At 45.9% G+C, this 18203-nt stretch overlaps 3 non-coding genes across 3 annotated transcripts; all 3 read left to right on the plus strand.

Moving 5' to 3' along the window:
* TRNAV-AAC (transfer RNA valine (anticodon AAC)) lies at positions 1–73 on the plus strand. The gene has a single exon. It is a non-coding gene; the product is annotated as a tRNA-Val (tRNA).
* A 7128-nt stretch (positions 74–7201) lies between these two features.
* On the plus strand, positions 7202–7274 carry TRNAV-AAC (transfer RNA valine (anticodon AAC)). Its single transcript has one exon. It is a non-coding gene; the product is annotated as a tRNA-Val (tRNA).
* A 7128-nt stretch (positions 7275–14402) lies between these two features.
* Positions 14403–14475, plus strand: TRNAV-AAC (transfer RNA valine (anticodon AAC)). Its single transcript has one exon. It is a non-coding gene; the product is annotated as a tRNA-Val (tRNA).
* Positions 14476–18203: the final 3728 nt, after the last annotated feature.

Genomic DNA, 18203 nt, shown 5'->3' on the forward strand with positions numbered 1-18203 from the left:
GTTTCCGTAGTGTAGTGGTTATCACGTTCGCCTAACACGCGAAAGGTCCCCGGTTCGAGACCGGGCGGAAACACTTTTTTTTTTTCCTGGCACATACCGAATTAGAACTCTGTTAATTAAAAACTGCACATACGTGCAAACATTTGTGGATGACATGCTAAAAAAGTCGGTAGCGGCAACATATGGTTAGTGCTGTGCAAGGAATCTCACATTCTGACTAGCCATGTGCATACTCTGCACTGCCACATATAGAAATTAGGGGTGTACCAGACTTTATAGACCAAAGTATGGGACAGTTTTATGAACGCCTATACAATATACAGCAAAAGGGATGATCAAATCAAAACTGGAAATATGCATTAAGTACCAGAGTGGCTGCACTCATAGATAGATTGGGAGGATCCAGATATCAGAGTTTGGGCTACCCTTAAACGTAGATTGCTATATAGAGTTGCTGCATCATGTTCACGACCTATATATACCCCTGGAAGAACTACACGATCCCTAATAAAGGCTCATGTCCATAGATAGCGGTGGTGTGCCACCTATCTAAAAGGGGTAGAAACAGTAAAGTTACAGTCCATAGATAATTATGTGAATTGACCAAAAAAAAATAAACACAAAATTACAAAACAGGCCTGCACCAATGTGACCCACACTGGGGTGGCCTTTTTTAAACCACCTTTGTGAAGCTTAAATAGGCATAGCGTACTTCTTCTAGAGGGATCACACTGGTGACCTGTTGCACTTGATAAATCATATCAAGTCTTGTCCCTTTCTTTTGTGGTATGCTGTTAGTCCAAATAGAGGGACATTTTTATGAACTTTACCAATGCTCCCTTAAAATTGTATTTATCTGTTCCTTCGGAATATGGTAGATGTAAGGGGTCGGGACAACTTGCATCCATTTGTAGCGATCAGTTTAAGATTATTTAGCAGTTTTGAAGCTTCTTCTGACATAATACTAAAGTTCACAGTATCTGGCATATGCGCCATGTACCTATTCATCTATTTTACATGAACAATTATAACACTAAAAAAAGTTGAATTCGAACAACAATAGTTTTATGTCATGCATATAGATATTCTTTAATGTCCATTCAGCCTGAAAATATCGTCAATGAGTGTTTCAACCTCTTACTCACTGGTCTTCACCAGGGCGTTAGAACGTCTTCACTATACAAATTCCCAATGGTTCTTGAGATGCTTATTTCTAATCACTTCATAGGTACTTCTTCTACCTTGCATAATTCCTGTAATAGTCCTATTTGAGAAAATTCAAATGCCTTTCAGATTGAGTCCCAATTCTTGATGCCTAGAGGCTCTGCGCCTAATCTCAGACCGATTTTCCAAAGTCCAAATTTGTTTGATAACATACTCTTCCTGAGGGTTGTAACAGTGTCGATAAGCCACCCTCAAAACGGGGAGTTCCTTCTCTCCCCACTCACGTGGTTATGCAACAAACTATTTAACAGATTCTTTTTTTTTTTGCCCTATCTCAGACACATATCATGCCCCTTGGATCCCTCTACCATGAGCTGACAATGAGCCAAGAACCAGGCCAGTGTAGGGGAAATATATTGGTATTTATTTAAATTAAAAGTAATAGAAATGAGCACGAAAATGTTAAAAACCACTTTATCCGTGGCTCAACTTTTCTCAGCATAAATATATCACAAAAGTGAGTTAAAAAGACACAATCGCAATTATTCACTTTCTGTAAATTTAACTTCACAAAATAATTATATTGATTAATAATGGAGGCACTTTTGTGCGATTTTGATTTTCCTGCAGGCTTAAAAGGATAGAAGTAGGATTTCAAGATTGGTAATGATGATTTCGCACACACTTATGGTTTAAAATAAACACAGGGTGATTTATCGGTTAATTTTTCAGACCCCCCCACCACTCCCCCCGCTTTGGTCTATGTTGGGAAGTCAGACAGAAAACTTAGAATGCTTTGGGGAATTTTGGATTTCAGACTCCCCTTGCAGAAATACCTGTTTTGGGGAAGCTGGATAAAAAGGTTGGACTGATTAAAAAACAAAGACACCCCTCTTCCTTAAGAAGTCGTGGTCAGCTGGACAACAAGGATTACCCAATTAATGTATAGGGTACAGTTTTCAGCACACACTGCGAAGTGATCTTTGTTAATTTCAAATTTTAATAAAATACACCCTGGAGGTGGTACTAGAGAGCCCAATCAACATGGCCGCGAGCCGAAACATCCGTACAAGATCCGGCCGCACATCAACTCTGAAGCCAACCTCAAAGTGCAGATTATGAAAATTTGAGACACTGGGCACCTGTTGGCGAGACTTGAGGTTCCTAAACCTAAACTGGGCTGAGAACGACAGAGGACACCTTTGTGTGCGCAGTAGCGCGGAGTGCAGGGAGAGGCGCCTCTGATCCTGTGACAGGGACTTCAGCTGCACCTAGCACCCCAGATGGCCTAGACTGCCTTGCGGGCAACATCAAAGCGGAATTGGCAAGAGCCTTACCCGACTCCCGGACATCGAGGGAGCCAGCAGGGAGGCTGCAGATCGGCTCACCACACCGGGGGAGCCCCGGGCATAACGGCTCCTCCTCTGTGTGGCATGGAGGATCGCAGCCCGTCACTCCCGGGAGGCGAAGGCGGAGCAACCAGTCCCCCAACTACTGGGGAGATCAGCATACACCAGCCAGGACACCCGAGGAACTGAGTGGTGTTTCTGAGGGCAGAACGGAACGGAGGAGAGACCCGACCACTGGGTCTTGCCACGGTAACAACCTATGGCGGCGGCTCCTGGAGCAGAGAGGCACACGCCGGAAAACCCACAGAGCCCAGAGGCCACCAGGACTCTGAGAGAGCTGGGTTGACAGATGAGAGCAAAATAGTAGAAGGAAAAAGAGGAAGAAGACTTGATGTAGTTGAGAGGAAACCAAACTGATGGAGATTATAGGGATAATAAGAGAATATCATGAGAGAATGAGAGGATAGAAGAAGGGAAGAAACAAGGAGAGTTGGAGGTGTGATACTGGGAGGAATGTAGGTGATAGTCTGACATATGCCATCTTTCATCAAAATAAATTACCTTGTGGAAATTGACTTTGACAGCATTGCATGGTGGTGATGACAAGGCATGCATATGTATTAAGAAAGGCAGCATAGGGCTGGGGGTATTGTGGACTATGGGGTGACACCCCCTATATATTAACAAAACGATGAAAGGCCACAATGTAATTTTATTGATGAAAATTAACATGGGGAAACTTATTTAGATGAAAGGATATAGACGCGAGTCTGGCATTGGTGCCAGAGTGGAATTGGTAAAGATAAAGTTGATAACAAAACAAGGATTGAGGTTGCAGTGGGAGAAAGACCCTGAGCTATGAGTGGCGTGGAACCATAGATAGAGATAGATAAAAGTGAGAGTAGGACAGCCATGAAGGTGAGAGTGAATGGGATAATTCAAAGGGAAAGATGCAATAGGGCGGAATAGGGGATAATCAGCAGATTGGAAGGGCTAGAGGTGAGACAAGGACAGAGTTGCTAGAGGTGTATTGGAAAAGTTGCAAAAAAGAGGCATTTACGGTAGTGAGGAAATGAGAGCCAATGAGTAGAGACTAGAAAGACAGGTGGAGGGGAAAGAGATAGAGACCAGGTGAGTGAAGGGGGTGAGCCTTGAGCAGATAAGGGAAGAACCAGGATACTTAAAGTGAAAGAACATGGCCTGAGTCATTGATTATGAAAATGAATTCACTTCAGAAGTCAAGTGCTTCTTTTATGGAGATTACATTTTTCAATGTAGTTACTATGGTCTCTTAACCATAGGATCATTCACAGTGAAGTCTAGGAATTCTCTCACACTTCTCTCGAACTAGGATGCCTTGTGCACCAGGGTGGATCCACCAGGGTGCATCTGTCACTGGACAGGTGGTATCTTACCTACTTGGTGGTAGTTGCCCACGTAAGTGTCTGAAGTCTGTTCTATGTGACAATTACTGGTATTGGTATTTAGGCTGGTTCTTAGCAGTTCCTGAAAACGTATTACATACTAAATTCACATATACCAACCACCATGTGGCTGGCTTATATCTGAAAACTGTCGGGACATTTTCCAGCTGACAATACATAATTCTGCACTATACAAAATAACCCGTTCTTACACGTTGTTATGGTCTGCACCATTTTCCATACATAATGTTGATCAGGTGTGTGTCGTGCAGCGCAGGCTGACTTGTCCATTGCCTCGCTCATGGCATCATCACATGCAGGCCATTGTGTTGGGCCCGGGGTGAGGGACCTCCTGCCCTGGTGCCGGCACTGCACAGTACAAAGACACGGGAGGCAGGTGTCAAACGCAACACATCTTTATTCATACACCTCCTACATGCCACTGCCTTGCCCATGCTTAGCCTTCATCAGTTCCCCTGTTACCCCGCCCCATGCCCCAGAACCCAACTGTCAATGGGACATCCCCGCAAATTAAACAATTACCCCAAAGGGGGTGCAACATGTGCCTGGGATGGTGCGCCTCAGACCATTTCTTCAATGAGACATTGCAGTTTGTTTCTTGCTCTCTGGGGTCTCGAGTTCTCTGTCTCTCGCACCATTCTTCCTGCCGGCTCCCCAGTGTATTCCACACCAGAGGTGTCAGAGTCTTCTCGGTCTCCATGATATGAATCGTCCTCATGGTGTTCATCAGACATGTCCCCTCTTCCCCTTGCCCGCCGTGGGGTGGCTAGTGGAAACCGTTTGAAATGTGAGGAGTTGCAGGTGGTGGACCCACGGTCGCCCTGGGCCGTAACCATTGAACCCTTTCATGCAGTAATCACTAGGAGATCATCCTTGAACATTGCCATGTGTTTGTGGGTTTGTGGCTGCTTCATCGTCACTACCTCTTCAACTTCTAGCATGCAGTCCTTGGCTTTCCTGCGAATGTCTGCATAGTCCTTTATTCTCTGCTTGGCGTTCTGGTCGTGATCTCTCATTTCACTATCCTCAGGTCGCATGGTGTCTTGGGGGCCATGCTGTGGCAGCCGGGACCGAACATTTCTCCCAAACAGGACCTCTGCTGGGCTTTTCCTGTGGAGCTGTGTGCAGTGCTCCAATAGTCCCTGAGCAGTTGATGAAAGACATGCTCGTAGGGTTGTCCAGTTTACTGGGCCACCTGTAGCACTTGTTTGAGGTTTGCCATGAAACGCTCAATCATGCCGTTTGCTTGAGGCCATAACAGCATGATCTTCTGGTGATGAAACCCCATGTATTCACTGAAGCGCTCAAAGTCTTGGCCAGCGTATGGAGATACATTATCTGTCTTCACTTTTTGGGAAATGCCATATGCTGTGAAAATGTGGTCCAGGACTCGGATGACATAGTGAGCTGCCGTGGAGACTCTCTGCGCCTCTAAATAGCTGGGGTACTTGTCCATTATGGCTAGGATGTATTTTCTCCCTTCGATGAGACCAAAGAAGTCAGCCGCCACTGCTTCCCACACCCCCTCCGGTAACGCAGACATCCGATAACGCTCTGGATGTCTGTTGGGTGTAATGAGGCAACAGGTCGGACACTCTTTCAAGACCTCCCCCAAAAGCGCATCTAGTTGGGGGAACCAGACCTTCTGTCTCAACATGTGTTTCGTAGACACTATTCCTCGGTGCCCCTCATGTGCTAGTTCCACTACTTTCCTTCGGAGTGAAGCTGGGATCACCATATTGTGTCCTTTTAGTAGTAGGTTGTCCTCAGACAAGGCCAGTTCCTCCTTCACCAGTAAAAGCCTGTCTATTTCTCTATGGACGTCTTCCGATTCAAGGCGACCTCTTTCTTTGGCCCATCTCCACCGCCCTGATCTGAGTCCTTCACTGACGATGAGGCATGCTGGATCCATCTCTTGTTTCCTGTGCGAGGGTAGCGGGGTCGATGCCCTTGGGCATGGCTTCTTGAATAAGATATCAGAAGTAGCGATTCACTACAGAAGGTTCCGGTCGGTCTCCGCTTCTCGGATGACGGGACAGAACTCACACTCACTTTCACCCTTGGAACCTATGTGAGGTACCAGCACCGTGGGGTTATGAGATGTGGGAGGGAGGGGCTTCTTCTAACAGCTGCAGCGAGGCACAAGCACCGTTGGTTCCCTGCTCCCTTCCCTCACTCACCACTGCTACTGGCAATCACTGCTGCGGACCCCCGGGCACAATCCAGCCTCCTGCATCTTCCGATACATAGGCAGGGCAACGCCCTCACTGCCACGGCCACCAGTAGTTCTCCCTCTCCTGGGCCTCCGTTGCCATGCGCTTCGCCTTCCCGGCGCTGTAGCCTCCCACGCATAGGATGTCTCTCCTTCGTTGCCACTGGGTGGACCCGGGGTGAGGGACCTTCTACCCCCGGGCCAGCACTGGGCAGTACAAAGACACAGGAGGCAGGTGTCACACGCAACATGTTGTTATTCATACACCTCCTACCTGCAACTGCCTTGCCCGTGCTTATCCTTGTCACTTCCCCTTTTCCCACCGCCCCCCACCCTATCCCGCTCCGTGCCCCGGGAACCCAACTATCAACGTGAGGGCCATCATCCATTCCTAACAGAAAAGTGAGGCCTACCACTCAATTAACACATTTCGTGGGGTGTCACTTACTATGGAGTCAGTTCATAAATATGGCTAGCCCGCCCACCAGCCCATTGATTTCAGTGGACTCTCTCTGGCTAAATCTGATTTAATTTGCCAGGGCAACTCGAAGAGGTTGAGATGTATGGGTCAGGTTAATAATATACTGCAGGGTATGGTGGGTAAACGCAGATCTGGCTGGGACAAGGTATTTATCTGGGTGGGGATTTTGCAAACCCTACGTCTTTGGGCCTGTGGATATGGAAGCTACACATGCTGTCATGTTTGTGCCTGAAGCAAGAGGGGCCATTGATATTGGGTGGTGCCATGTGGTGGTTATGCATAGGGAGAAGTTTGGGGCATGGAAGGGAGCCGTGCACACATTTGGGGCAGGGGTGCATGTAACAGTTTTCCTTTGGCACCATATTTCACAAACTTCTTAGAAACTATCCTGATGGGGGTAGGATTTTGGTGAAGCTACAACACAATTATCCAACAACAGTAAGAGAAACTGAAATACAAGGAGGCTTTGAGTGCTGAAAACAGGCCAAAACATACATCACAGAAGGAGGAGTGTGAAGAGTAAGTCAAACTGTTCAGTGCTAACATGGCAGTTTCCGTAGTGTAGTGGTTATCACGTTCGCCTAACACGCGAAAGGTCCCCGGTTCGAGACCGGGCGGAAACACTTTTTTTTTTCCTGGCACATACCGAATTAGAACTCTGTTAATTAAAAACTGCACATACGTGCAAACATTTGTGGATGACATGCTAAAAAAGTCGGTAGCGGCAACATATGCTTAGTGCTGTGCAAGGAATCTCACATTCTGACTAGCCATGTGCATACTCTGCACTGCCACATATAGAAATTAGGGGTGTACCAGACTTTATAGACCAAAGTATGGGACAGTTTTATGAACGCCTATACAATATACAGCAAAAGGGATGATCAAATCAAAACTGGAAATATGCATTAAGTACCAGAGTGGCTGCACTCATAGATAGATTGGGAGGATCCAGATATCAGAGTTTGGGCTACCCTTAAACGTAGATTGCTATATAGAGTTGCTGCATCATGTTCACGACCTATATATACCCCTGGAAGAACTACACGATCCCTAATAAAGGCTCATGTCCATAGATAGCGGTGGTGTGCCACCTATCTAAAAGGGGTAGAAACAGTAAAGTTACAGTCCATAGATAATTATGTGAATTGACCAAAAAAAAATAAACACAAAATTACAAAACAGGCCTGCACCAATGTGACCCACACTGGGGTGGCCTTTTTTAAACCACCTTTGTGAAGCTTAAATAGGCATAGCGTACTTCTTCTAGAGGGATCACACTGGTGACTTGTTGCACTTGATAAATCATATCAAGTCTTGTCCCTTTCTTTTGTGGTATACTGTTAGTCCAAATAGAGGGACATTTTTATGAACTTTACCAATGCTCCCTTAAAATTGTATTTATCTGTTCCTTCGGAATATGGTAGCTGTAAGGGGTCGGGACAACTTGCATCCATTTGTAGCGATCAGTTTAAGATTATTTAGCAGTTTTGAAGCTTCTTCTGACATAATACTAAAGTTCACAGTATCTGGCATATGCGCCATGTACCTATTCATCTATTTTACATGAACAATTATAACACTAAAAAAAGTTGAATTCGAACAACAATAGTTTTATGTAATGCATATAGATATTCTTTAATGTCCATTCAGCCTGAAAATATCGTCAATGAGTGTTTCAACCTCTTACTCACTGGTCTTCACCAGGGCGTTAGAACGTCTTCACTATACAAATTCCCAATGGTTCTTGAGATGCTTATTTCTAATCACTTCATAGGTACTTCTTCTACCTTGCATAATTCCTGTAATAGTCCTATTTGAGAAAATTCAAATGCCTTTCAGATTGAGTCCCAATTCTTGATGCCTAGAGGCTCTGCGCCTAATCTCAGACCGATTTTCCAAAGTCCAAATTTGTTTGATAACATACTCTTCCTGAGGGTTGTAACAGTGTCGATAAGCCACCCTCAAAACGGGGAGTTCCTTCTCTCCCCACTCACGTGGTTATGCAACAAACTATTTAACAGATTCTTTTTTTTTTTGCCCTATCTCAGACACATATCATGCCCCTTGGATCCCTCTACCATGAGCTGACAATGAGCCAAGAACCAGGCCAGTGTAGGGGAAATATATTGGTATTTATTTAAATTAAAAGTAATAGAAATGAGCAAGAAAATGTTAAAAACCACTTTATCCGTGGCTCAACTTTTCTCAGCATAAATATATCACAAAAGTGAGTTAAAAAGACACAATCGCAATTATTCACTTTCTGTAAATTTAACTTCACAAAATAATTATATTGATTAATAATGGAGGCACTTTTGTGCGATTTTGATTTTTCTGCAGGCTTAAAAGGATAGAAGTAGGATTTCAAGATTGGTAATGATGATTTCGCACACACTTATGATTTAAAATAAACACAGGGTGATTTATCGGTTAATTTTTCAGACCCCCCCACCACTCCCCCCGCTTTGGTCTATGTTGGGAAGTCAGACAGAAAACTTAGAATGCTTTGGGGAATTTTGGATTTCAGACTCCCCTTGCAGAAATACCTGTTTTGGGGAAGCTGGATAAAAAGGTTGGACTGATTAAAAAACAAAGACACCCCTCTTCCTTAAGAAGTCGTGGTCAGCTGGACAACAAGGATTACCCAATTAATTTATAGAGTACAGTTTTCAGCACACACTGCGAAGTGATCTTTGTTAATTTCAAATTTTAATAAAATACACCCTGGAGGTGGTACTAGAGAGCCCAATCAACATGGCCGCGAGCCGAAACATCCGTACAAGATCCGGCCGCACATCAACTCTGAAGCCAACCTCAAAGTGCAGATTATGAAAATTTGAGACACTGGGCACCTGTTGGCGAGACTTGAGGTTCCTAAACCTAAACTGGGCTGAGAACGACAGAGGACACCTTTGTGTGCGCAGTAGCGCGGAGTGCAGGGAGAGGCGCCTCTGATCCTGTGACAGGGACTTCAGCTGCACCTAGCACCCCAGATGGCCTAGACTGCCTTGCGGGCAACATCAAAGCGGAATTGGCAAGAGCCTTACCCGACTCCCGGACATCGAGGGAGCCAGCAGGGAGGCTGCGGATCGGCTCACCACACCGGGGGAGCCCCAGGCATAACGGCTCCTCCTCTGTGTGGCATGGAGGATCGCAGCCCGTCACTCCCGGGAGGCGAAGGCGGAGCAACCAGTCCCCCAACTACTGGGGAGATCAGCATACACCAGCCAGGACACCCGAGGAACTGAGTGGTGTTTCTGAGGGCAGAACGGAACGGAGGAGAGACCCGACCACTGGGTCTTGCCACGGTAACAACCTATGGCGGCGGCTCCTGGAGCAGAGAGGCACACGCCGGAAAACCCACAGAGCCCAGAGGCCACCAGGACTCTGAGAGAGCTGGGTTGACAGATGAGAGCAAAATAGTAGAGGGAAAAAGAGGAAGAAGACTTGATGTAGTTGAGAGGAAACCAAACTGATGGAGATTATAGGGATAATAAGAGAATATCATGAGAGAATGAGAGGATAGAAGAAGGGAAGAAACAAGGAGAGTTGGAGGTGTGATACTGGGAGGAATGTAGGTGATAGTCTGACATATGCCATCTTTCATCAAAATAAATTACCTTGTGGAAATTGACTTTGACAGCATTGCATGGTGGTGATGACAAGGCATGCATATGTATTAAGAAAGGCAGCATAGGGCTGGGGGTATTGTGGACTATGGGGTGACACCCCCTATATATTAACAAAACGATGAAAGGCCACAATGTAATTTTATTGATGAAAATTAACATGGGGAAACTTATTTAGATGAAAGGACATAGACGCGAGTCTGGCATTGGTGCCAGAGTGGAATTGGTAAAGATAAAGTTGATAACAAAACAAGGATTGAGGTTGCAGTGGGAGAAAGACCCTGAGCTATGAGTGGCGTGGAACCATAGATAGAGATAGATAAAAGTGAGAGTAGGACAGCCATGAAGGTGAGAGTGAATGGGATAATTCAAAGGGAAAGATGCAATAGGGCGGAATAGGGGATAATCAGCAGATTGGAAGGGCTAGAGGTGAGACAAGGACAGAGTTGCTAGAGGTGTATTGGAAAAGTTGCAAAAAAGAGGCATTTACGGTAGTGAGGAAATGAGAGCCAATGAGTAGAGACTAGAAAGACAGGTGGAGGGGAAAGAGATAGAGACCAGGTGAGTGAAGGGGGTGAGCCTTGAGCAGATAAGGGAAGAACCAGGATACTTAAAGTGAAAGAACATGGCCTGAGTCATTGATTATGAAAATGAATTCACTTCAGAAGTCAAGTGCTTCTTTTATGGAGATTACATTTTTCAATGTAGTTACTATGGTCTCTTAACCATAGGATCATTCACAGTGAAGTCTAGGAATTCTCTCACACTTCTCTCGAACTAGGATGCCTTGTGCACCAGGGTGGATCCACCAGGGTGCATCTGTCACTGGACAGGTGGTATCTTACCTACTTGGTGGTAGTTGCCCACGTAAGTGTCTGAAGTCTGTTCTATGTGACAATTACTGGTATTGGTATTTAGGCTGGTTCTTAGCAGTTCCTGAAAACGTATTACATACTAAATTCACATATACCAACCACCATGTGGCTGGCTTATATCTGAAAACTGTCGGGACATTTTCCAGCTGACAATACATAATTCTGCACTATACAAAATAACCCGTTCTTACACGTTGTTATGGTCTGCACCATTTTCCATACATAATGTTGATCAGGTGTGTGTCGTGCAGCGCAGGCTGACTTGTCCATTGCCTCGCTCATGGCATCATCACATACAGGCCATTGTGTTGGGCCCGGGGTGAGGGACCTCCTGCCCTGGTGCCGGCACTGCACAGTACAAAGACACAGGAGGCAGGTGTCAAACGCAACACATCTTTATTCATACACCTCCTACATGCCACTGCCTTGCCCATGCTTAGCCTTCATCAGTTCCCCTGTTACCCCCGCCCCATGCCCCAGAACCCAACTGTCAATGGGACATCCCCGCAAATTAAACAATTACCCCAAAGGGGGTGCAACATGTGCCTGGGATGGTGCGCCTCAGACCATTTCTTCAATGAGACATTGCAGTTTGTTTCTTGCTCTTTGGGGTCTCGAGTTCTCTGTCTCTCGCACCATTCTTCCTGCCGGCTCCCCAGTGTATTCCACACCAGAGGTGTCAGAGTCTTCTCGGTCTCCATGATATGAATCGTCCTCATGGTGTTCATCAGACATGTCCCCTCTTCCCCTTGCCCGCCGTGGGGTGGCTAGTGGAAACCGTTTGAAATGTGAGGAGTTGCAGGTGGTGGACCCACGGTCGCCCTGGGCCGTAACCATTGAACCCTTTCGTGCAGTAATCACTAGGAGATCATCCTTGAACATTGCCATGTGTTTGTGGGTTTGTGGCTGCTTCATCGTTACTACCTCTTCAACTTCTAGCATGCAGTCCTTGGCTTTCCTGCGAATGTCTGCATAGTCCTTTATTCTCTGCTTGGCGTTCTGGTCGTGATCTCTCATTTCACTATCCTCAGGTCGCATGGTGTCTTGGGGGCCATGCTGTGGCAGCCGGGACCGAACATTTCTCCCAAACAGGACCTCTGCTGGGCTTTTCCTGTGGAGCTGTGTGCAGTGCTCCAATAGTCCCTGAGCAGTTGATGGAAGACATGCTCGTAGGGTTGTCCAGTTTACTGGGCCACCTGTAGCACTTGTTTGAGGTTTGCCATGAAACGCTCAATCATGCCGTTTGCTTGAGGCCATAACAGCATGATCTTCTGGTGATGAAACCCCATGTATTCACTGAAGCGCTCAAAGTCTTGGCCAGCGTATGGAGATACATTATCTGTCTTCACTTTTTGGGAAATGCCATATACTGTGAAAATGTGGTCCAGGGCTCGGATGACATAGTGAGCTGCCGTGGAGACTCTCTGCGCCTCTAAATAGCTGGGGTACTTGTCCATTATGGCTAGGATGTATTTTCTCCCTTCGATGAGACCAAAGAAGTCAGCCGCCACTGCTTCCCACACCCCCTCCGATAACGCAGACATCCGATAACGCTCTGGATGTCTGTTGGGTGTAATGAGGCAACAGGTCGGACACTCTTTCAAGACCTCCCCCAAAAGCGCATCTAGTTGGGGGAACCAGACCTTCTGTCTCAACATGTGTTTCGTAGACACTATTCCTCGGTGCCCCTCATGTGCTAGTTCCACTACTTTCCTTCGGAGTGAAGCTGGGATCACCATATTGTGTCCTTTTAGTAGTAGGTTGTCCTCAGACAAAGCCAGTTCCTCCTTCACCAGTAAAAGCCTGTCTATTTCTCTATGGACGTCTTCCGATTCAAGGCGACCTCTTTCTTTGGCCCATCTCCACCGCCCTGATCTGAGTCCTTCACTGACGATGAGGCATGCTGGATCCATCTCTTGTTTCCTGTGCGAGGGTAGCGGGGTCGATGCCCTTGGGCATGGCTTCTTGAATAAGATATCAGAAGTAGCGATTCACTACAGAAGGTTCCGGTCGGTCTCCGCTTCTCGGATGACGGGACAGAACTCACACTCACTTTCACCCTTGGAACCTATGTGAGGTACCAGCACCGTGGGGTTATGAGATGTGGGAGGGAGGGGCTTCTTCTAACAGCTGCAGCGAGGCACAAGCACCGTTGGTTCCCTGCTCCCTTCCCTCACTCACCACTGCTACTGGCAATCACTGCTGCGGACCCCCGGGCACAATCCAGCCTCCTGCATCTTCCGATACATAGGCAGGGCAACGCCCTCACTGCCACGGCCACCAGTAGTTCTCCCTCTCCTGGGCCTCCGTTGCCATGCGCTTCGCCTTCCCGGCGCTGTAGCCTCCCACGCATAGGATGTCTCTCCTTCGTTGCCACTGGGTGGACCCGGGGTGAGGGACCTTCTACCCCAGGGCCAGCACTGGGCAGTACAAAGACACAGGAGGCAGGTGTCACACGCAACATGTTGTTATTCATACACCTCCTACCTGCAACTGCCTTGCCCGTGCTTAGCCTTGTCACTTCCCCTTTTCCCGCCGCCCCCCACCCTATCCCGCTCCGTGCCCCGGGAACCCAACTATCAACGTGAGGGCCATCATCCATTCCTAACAGAAAAGTGAGGCCTACCACTCAATTAACACATTTCGTGGGGTGTCACTTACTATGGAGTCAGTTCATAAATATGGCTAGCCCGCCCACCAGCCCATTGATTTCAGTGGACTCTCTCTGGCTAAATCTGATTTAATTTGCCAGGGCAACTCGAAGAGGTTGAGATGTATGGGTCAGGTTAATAATATACTGCAGGGTATGGTGGGTAAACGCAGATCTGGCTGGGACAAGGTATTTATCTGGGTGGGGATTTTGCAAACCCTACGTCTTTGGGCCTGTGGATATGGAAGCTGCACATGCTGTCATGTTTGTGCCTGAAGCAAGAGGGGCCATTGATATTGGGTGGTGCCATGTGGTGGTTATGCATAGGGAGAAGTTTGGGGCATGGAAGGGAGCCGTGCACACATTTGGGGCAGGGGTGCATGTAACAGTTTTCCTTTGGCACCATATTTCACAAACTTCTTAGAAACTATCCTGATGGGGGTAGGATTTTGGTGAAGCTACAACACAATTATCCAACAACAGTAAGAGAAACTGAAATACAAGGAGGCTTTGAGTGCTGAAGAAAGGCCAAAACATACATCACAGAAGGAGGAGTGTGAAGAGTAAGTCAAACTGTTCAGTGCTAACATGGCAGTTTCCGTAGTGTAGTGGTTATCACGTTCGCCTAACACGCGAAAGGTCCCCGGTTCGAGACCGGGCGGAAACACTTTTTTTTTTTCCTGGCACATACCGAATTAGAACTCTGTTAATTAAAAACTGCACATACGTGCAAACATTTGTGGATGACATGCTAAAAAAGTCGGTAGCGGCAACATATGGTTAGTGCTGTGCAAGGAATCTCACATTCTGACTAGCCATGTGCATACTCTGCACTGCCACATATAGAAATTAGGGGTGTACCAGACTTTATAGACCAAAGTATGGGACAGTTTTATGAACGCCTATACAATATACAGCAAAAGGGATGATCAAATCAAAACTGGAAATATGCATTAAGTACCAGAGTGGCTGCACTCATAGATAGATTGGGAGGATCCAGATATCAGAGTTTGGGCTACCCTTAAACGTAGATTGCTATATAGAGTTGCTGCATCATGTTCACGACCTATATATACCCCTGGAAGAACTACACGATCCCTAATAAAGGCTCATGTCCATAGATAGCGGTGGTGTGCCACCTATCTAAAAGGGGTAGAAACAGTAAAGTTACAGTCCATAGATAATTATGTGAATTGACCAAAAAAAAATAAACACAAAATTACAAAACAGGCCTGCACCAATGTGACCCACACTGGGGTGGCCTTTTTTAAACCACCTTTGTGAAGCTTAAATAGGCATAGCGTACTTCTTCTAGAGGGATCACACTGGTGACTTGTTGCACTTGATAAATCATATCAAGTCTTGTCCCTTTCTTTTGTGGTATACTGTTAGTCCAAATAGAGGGACATTTTTATGAACTTTACCAATGCTCCCTTAAAATTGTATTTATCTGTTCCTTCGGAATATGGTAGCTGTAAGGGGTCGGGACAACTTGCATCCATTTGTAGCGATCAGTTTAAGATTATTTAGCAGTTTTGAAGCTTCTTCTGACATAATACTAAAGTTCACAGTATCTGGCATATGCGCCATGTACCTATTCATCTATTTTACATGAACAATTATAACACTAAAAAAAGTTGAATTCGAACAACAATAGTTTTATGTCATGCATATAGATATTCTTTAATGTCCATTCAGCCTGAAAATATCGTCAATGAGTGTTTCAACCTCTTACTCACTGGTCTTCACCAGGGCGTTAGAACGTCTTCACTATACAAATTCCCAATGGTTCTTGAGATGCTTATTTCTAATCACTTCATAGGTACTTCTTCTACCTTGCATAATTCCTGTAATAGTCCTATTTGAGAAAATTCAAATGCCTTTCAGATTGAGTCCCAATTCTTGATGCCTAGAGGCTCTGCGCCTAATCTCAGACCGATTTTCCAAAGTCCAAATTTGTTTGATAACATACTCTTCCTGAGGGTTGTAACAGTGTCAATAAGCCACCCTCAAAACGGGGAGTTCCTTCTCTCCCCACTCACGTGGTTATGCAACAAACTATTTAACAGATTCTTTTTTTTTTTGCCCTATCTCAGACACATATCATGCCCCTTGGATCCCTCTACCATGAGCTGACAATGAGCCAAGAACCAGGCCAGTGTAGGGGAAATATATTGGTATTTATTTAAATTAAAAGTAATAGAAATGAGCACGAAAATGTTAAAAACCACTTTATCCGTGGCTCAACTTTTCTCAGCATAAATATATCACAAAAGTGAGTTAAAAAGACACAATCGCAATTATTCACTTTCTGTAAATTTAACTTCACAAAATAATTATATTGATTAATAATGGAGGCACTTTTGTGCGATTTTGATTTTCCTGCAGGCTTAAAAGGATAGAAGTAGGATTTCAAGATTGGTAATGATGATTTCGCACACACTTATGGTTTAAAATAAACACAGGGTGATTTATCGGTTAATTTTTCAGACCCCCCCACCACTCCCCCCGCTTTGGTCTATGTTGGGAAGTCAGACAGAAAACTTAGAATGCTTTGGGGAATTTTGGATTTCAGACTCCCCTTGCAGAAATACCTGTTTTGGGGAAGCTGGATAAAAAGGTTGGACTGATTAAAAAACAAAGACACCCCTCTTCCTTAAGAAGTCGTGGTCAGCTGGACAACAAGGATTACCCAATTAATGTATAGGGTACAGTTTTCAGCACACACTGCGAAGTGATCTTTGTTAATTTCAAATTTTAATAAAATACACCCTGGAGGTGGTACTAGAGAGCCCAATCAACATGGCCGCGAGCCGAAACATCCGTACAAGATCCGGCCGCACATCAACTCTGAAGCCAACCTCAAAGTGCAGATTATGAAAATTTGAGACACTGGGCACCTGTTGGCGAGACTTGAGGTTCCTAAACCTAAACTGGGCTGAGAACGACAGAGGACACCTTTGTGTGCGCAGTAGCGCGGAGTGCAGGGAGAGGCGCCTCTGATCCTGTGACAGGGACTTCAGCTGCACCTAGCACCCCAGATGGCCTAGACTGCCTTGCGGGCAACATCAAAGCGGAATTGGCAAGAGCCTTACCCGACTCCCGGACATCGAGGGAGCCAGCAGGGAGGCTGCAGATCGGCTCACCACACCGGGGGAGCCCCGGGCATAACGGCTCCTCCTCTGTGTGGCATGGAGGATCGCAGCCCGTCACTCCCGGGAGGCGAAGGCGGAGCAACCAGTCCCCCAACTACTGGGGAGATCAGCATACACCAGCCAGGACACCCGAGGAACTGAGTGGTGTTTCTGAGGGCAGAACGGAACGGAGGAGAGACCCGACCACTGGGTCTTGCCACGGTAACAACCTATGGCGGCGGCTCCTGGAGCAGAGAGGCACACGCCGGAAAACCCACAGAGCCCAGAGGCCACCAGGACTCTGAGAGAGCTGGGTTGACAGATGAGAGCAAAATAGTAGAAGGAAAAAGAGGAAGAAGACTTGATGTAGTTGAGAGGAAACCAAACTGATGGAGATTATAGGGATAATAAGAGAATATCATGAGAGAATGAGAGGATAGAAGAAGGGAAGAAACAAGGAGAGTTGGAGGTGTGATACTGGGAGGAATGTAGGTGATAGTCTGACATATGCCATCTTTCATCAAAATAAATTACCTTGTGGAAATTGACTTTGACAGCATTGCATGGTGGTGATGACAAGGCATGCATATGTATTAAGAAAGGCAGCATAGGGCTGGGGGTATTGTGGACTATGGGGTGACACCCCCTATATATTAACAAAACGATGAAAGGCCACAATGTAATTTTATTGATGAAAATTAACATGGGGAAACTTATTTAGATGAAAGGATATAGACGCGAGTCTGGCATTGGTGCCAGAGTGGAATTGGTAAAGATAAAGTTGATAACAAAACAAGGATTGAGGTTGCAGTGGGAGAAAGACCCTGAGCTATGAGTGGCGTGGAACCATAGATAGAGATAGATAAAAGTGAGAGTAGGACAGCCATGAAGGTGAGAGTGAATGGGATAATTCAAAGGGAAAGATGCAATAGGGCGGAATAGGGGATAATCAGCAGATTGGAAGGGCTAGAGGTGAGACAAGGACAGAGTTGCTAGAGGTGTATTGGAAAAGTTGCAAAAAAGAGGCATTTACGGTAGTGAGGAAATGAGAGCCAATGAGTAGAGACTAGAAAGACAGGTGGAGGGGAAAGAGATAGAGACCAGGTGAGTGAAGGGGGTGAGCCTTGAGCAGATAAGGGAAGAACCAGGATACTTAAAGTGAAAGAACATGGCCTGAGTCATTGATTATGAAAATGAATTCACTTCAGAAGTCAAGTGCTTCTTTTATGGAGATTACATTTTTCAATGTAGTTACTATGGT

Source organism: Ambystoma mexicanum (assembly GCF_040938575.1).
Source record: "Ambystoma mexicanum isolate Mex_15411 chromosome 12 unlocalized genomic scaffold, UKY_AmexF1_1 Mex_chr12_unloc.2, whole genome shotgun sequence".
Taxonomy (NCBI): Eukaryota; Metazoa; Chordata; class Amphibia; order Caudata; family Ambystomatidae; genus Ambystoma; species Ambystoma mexicanum.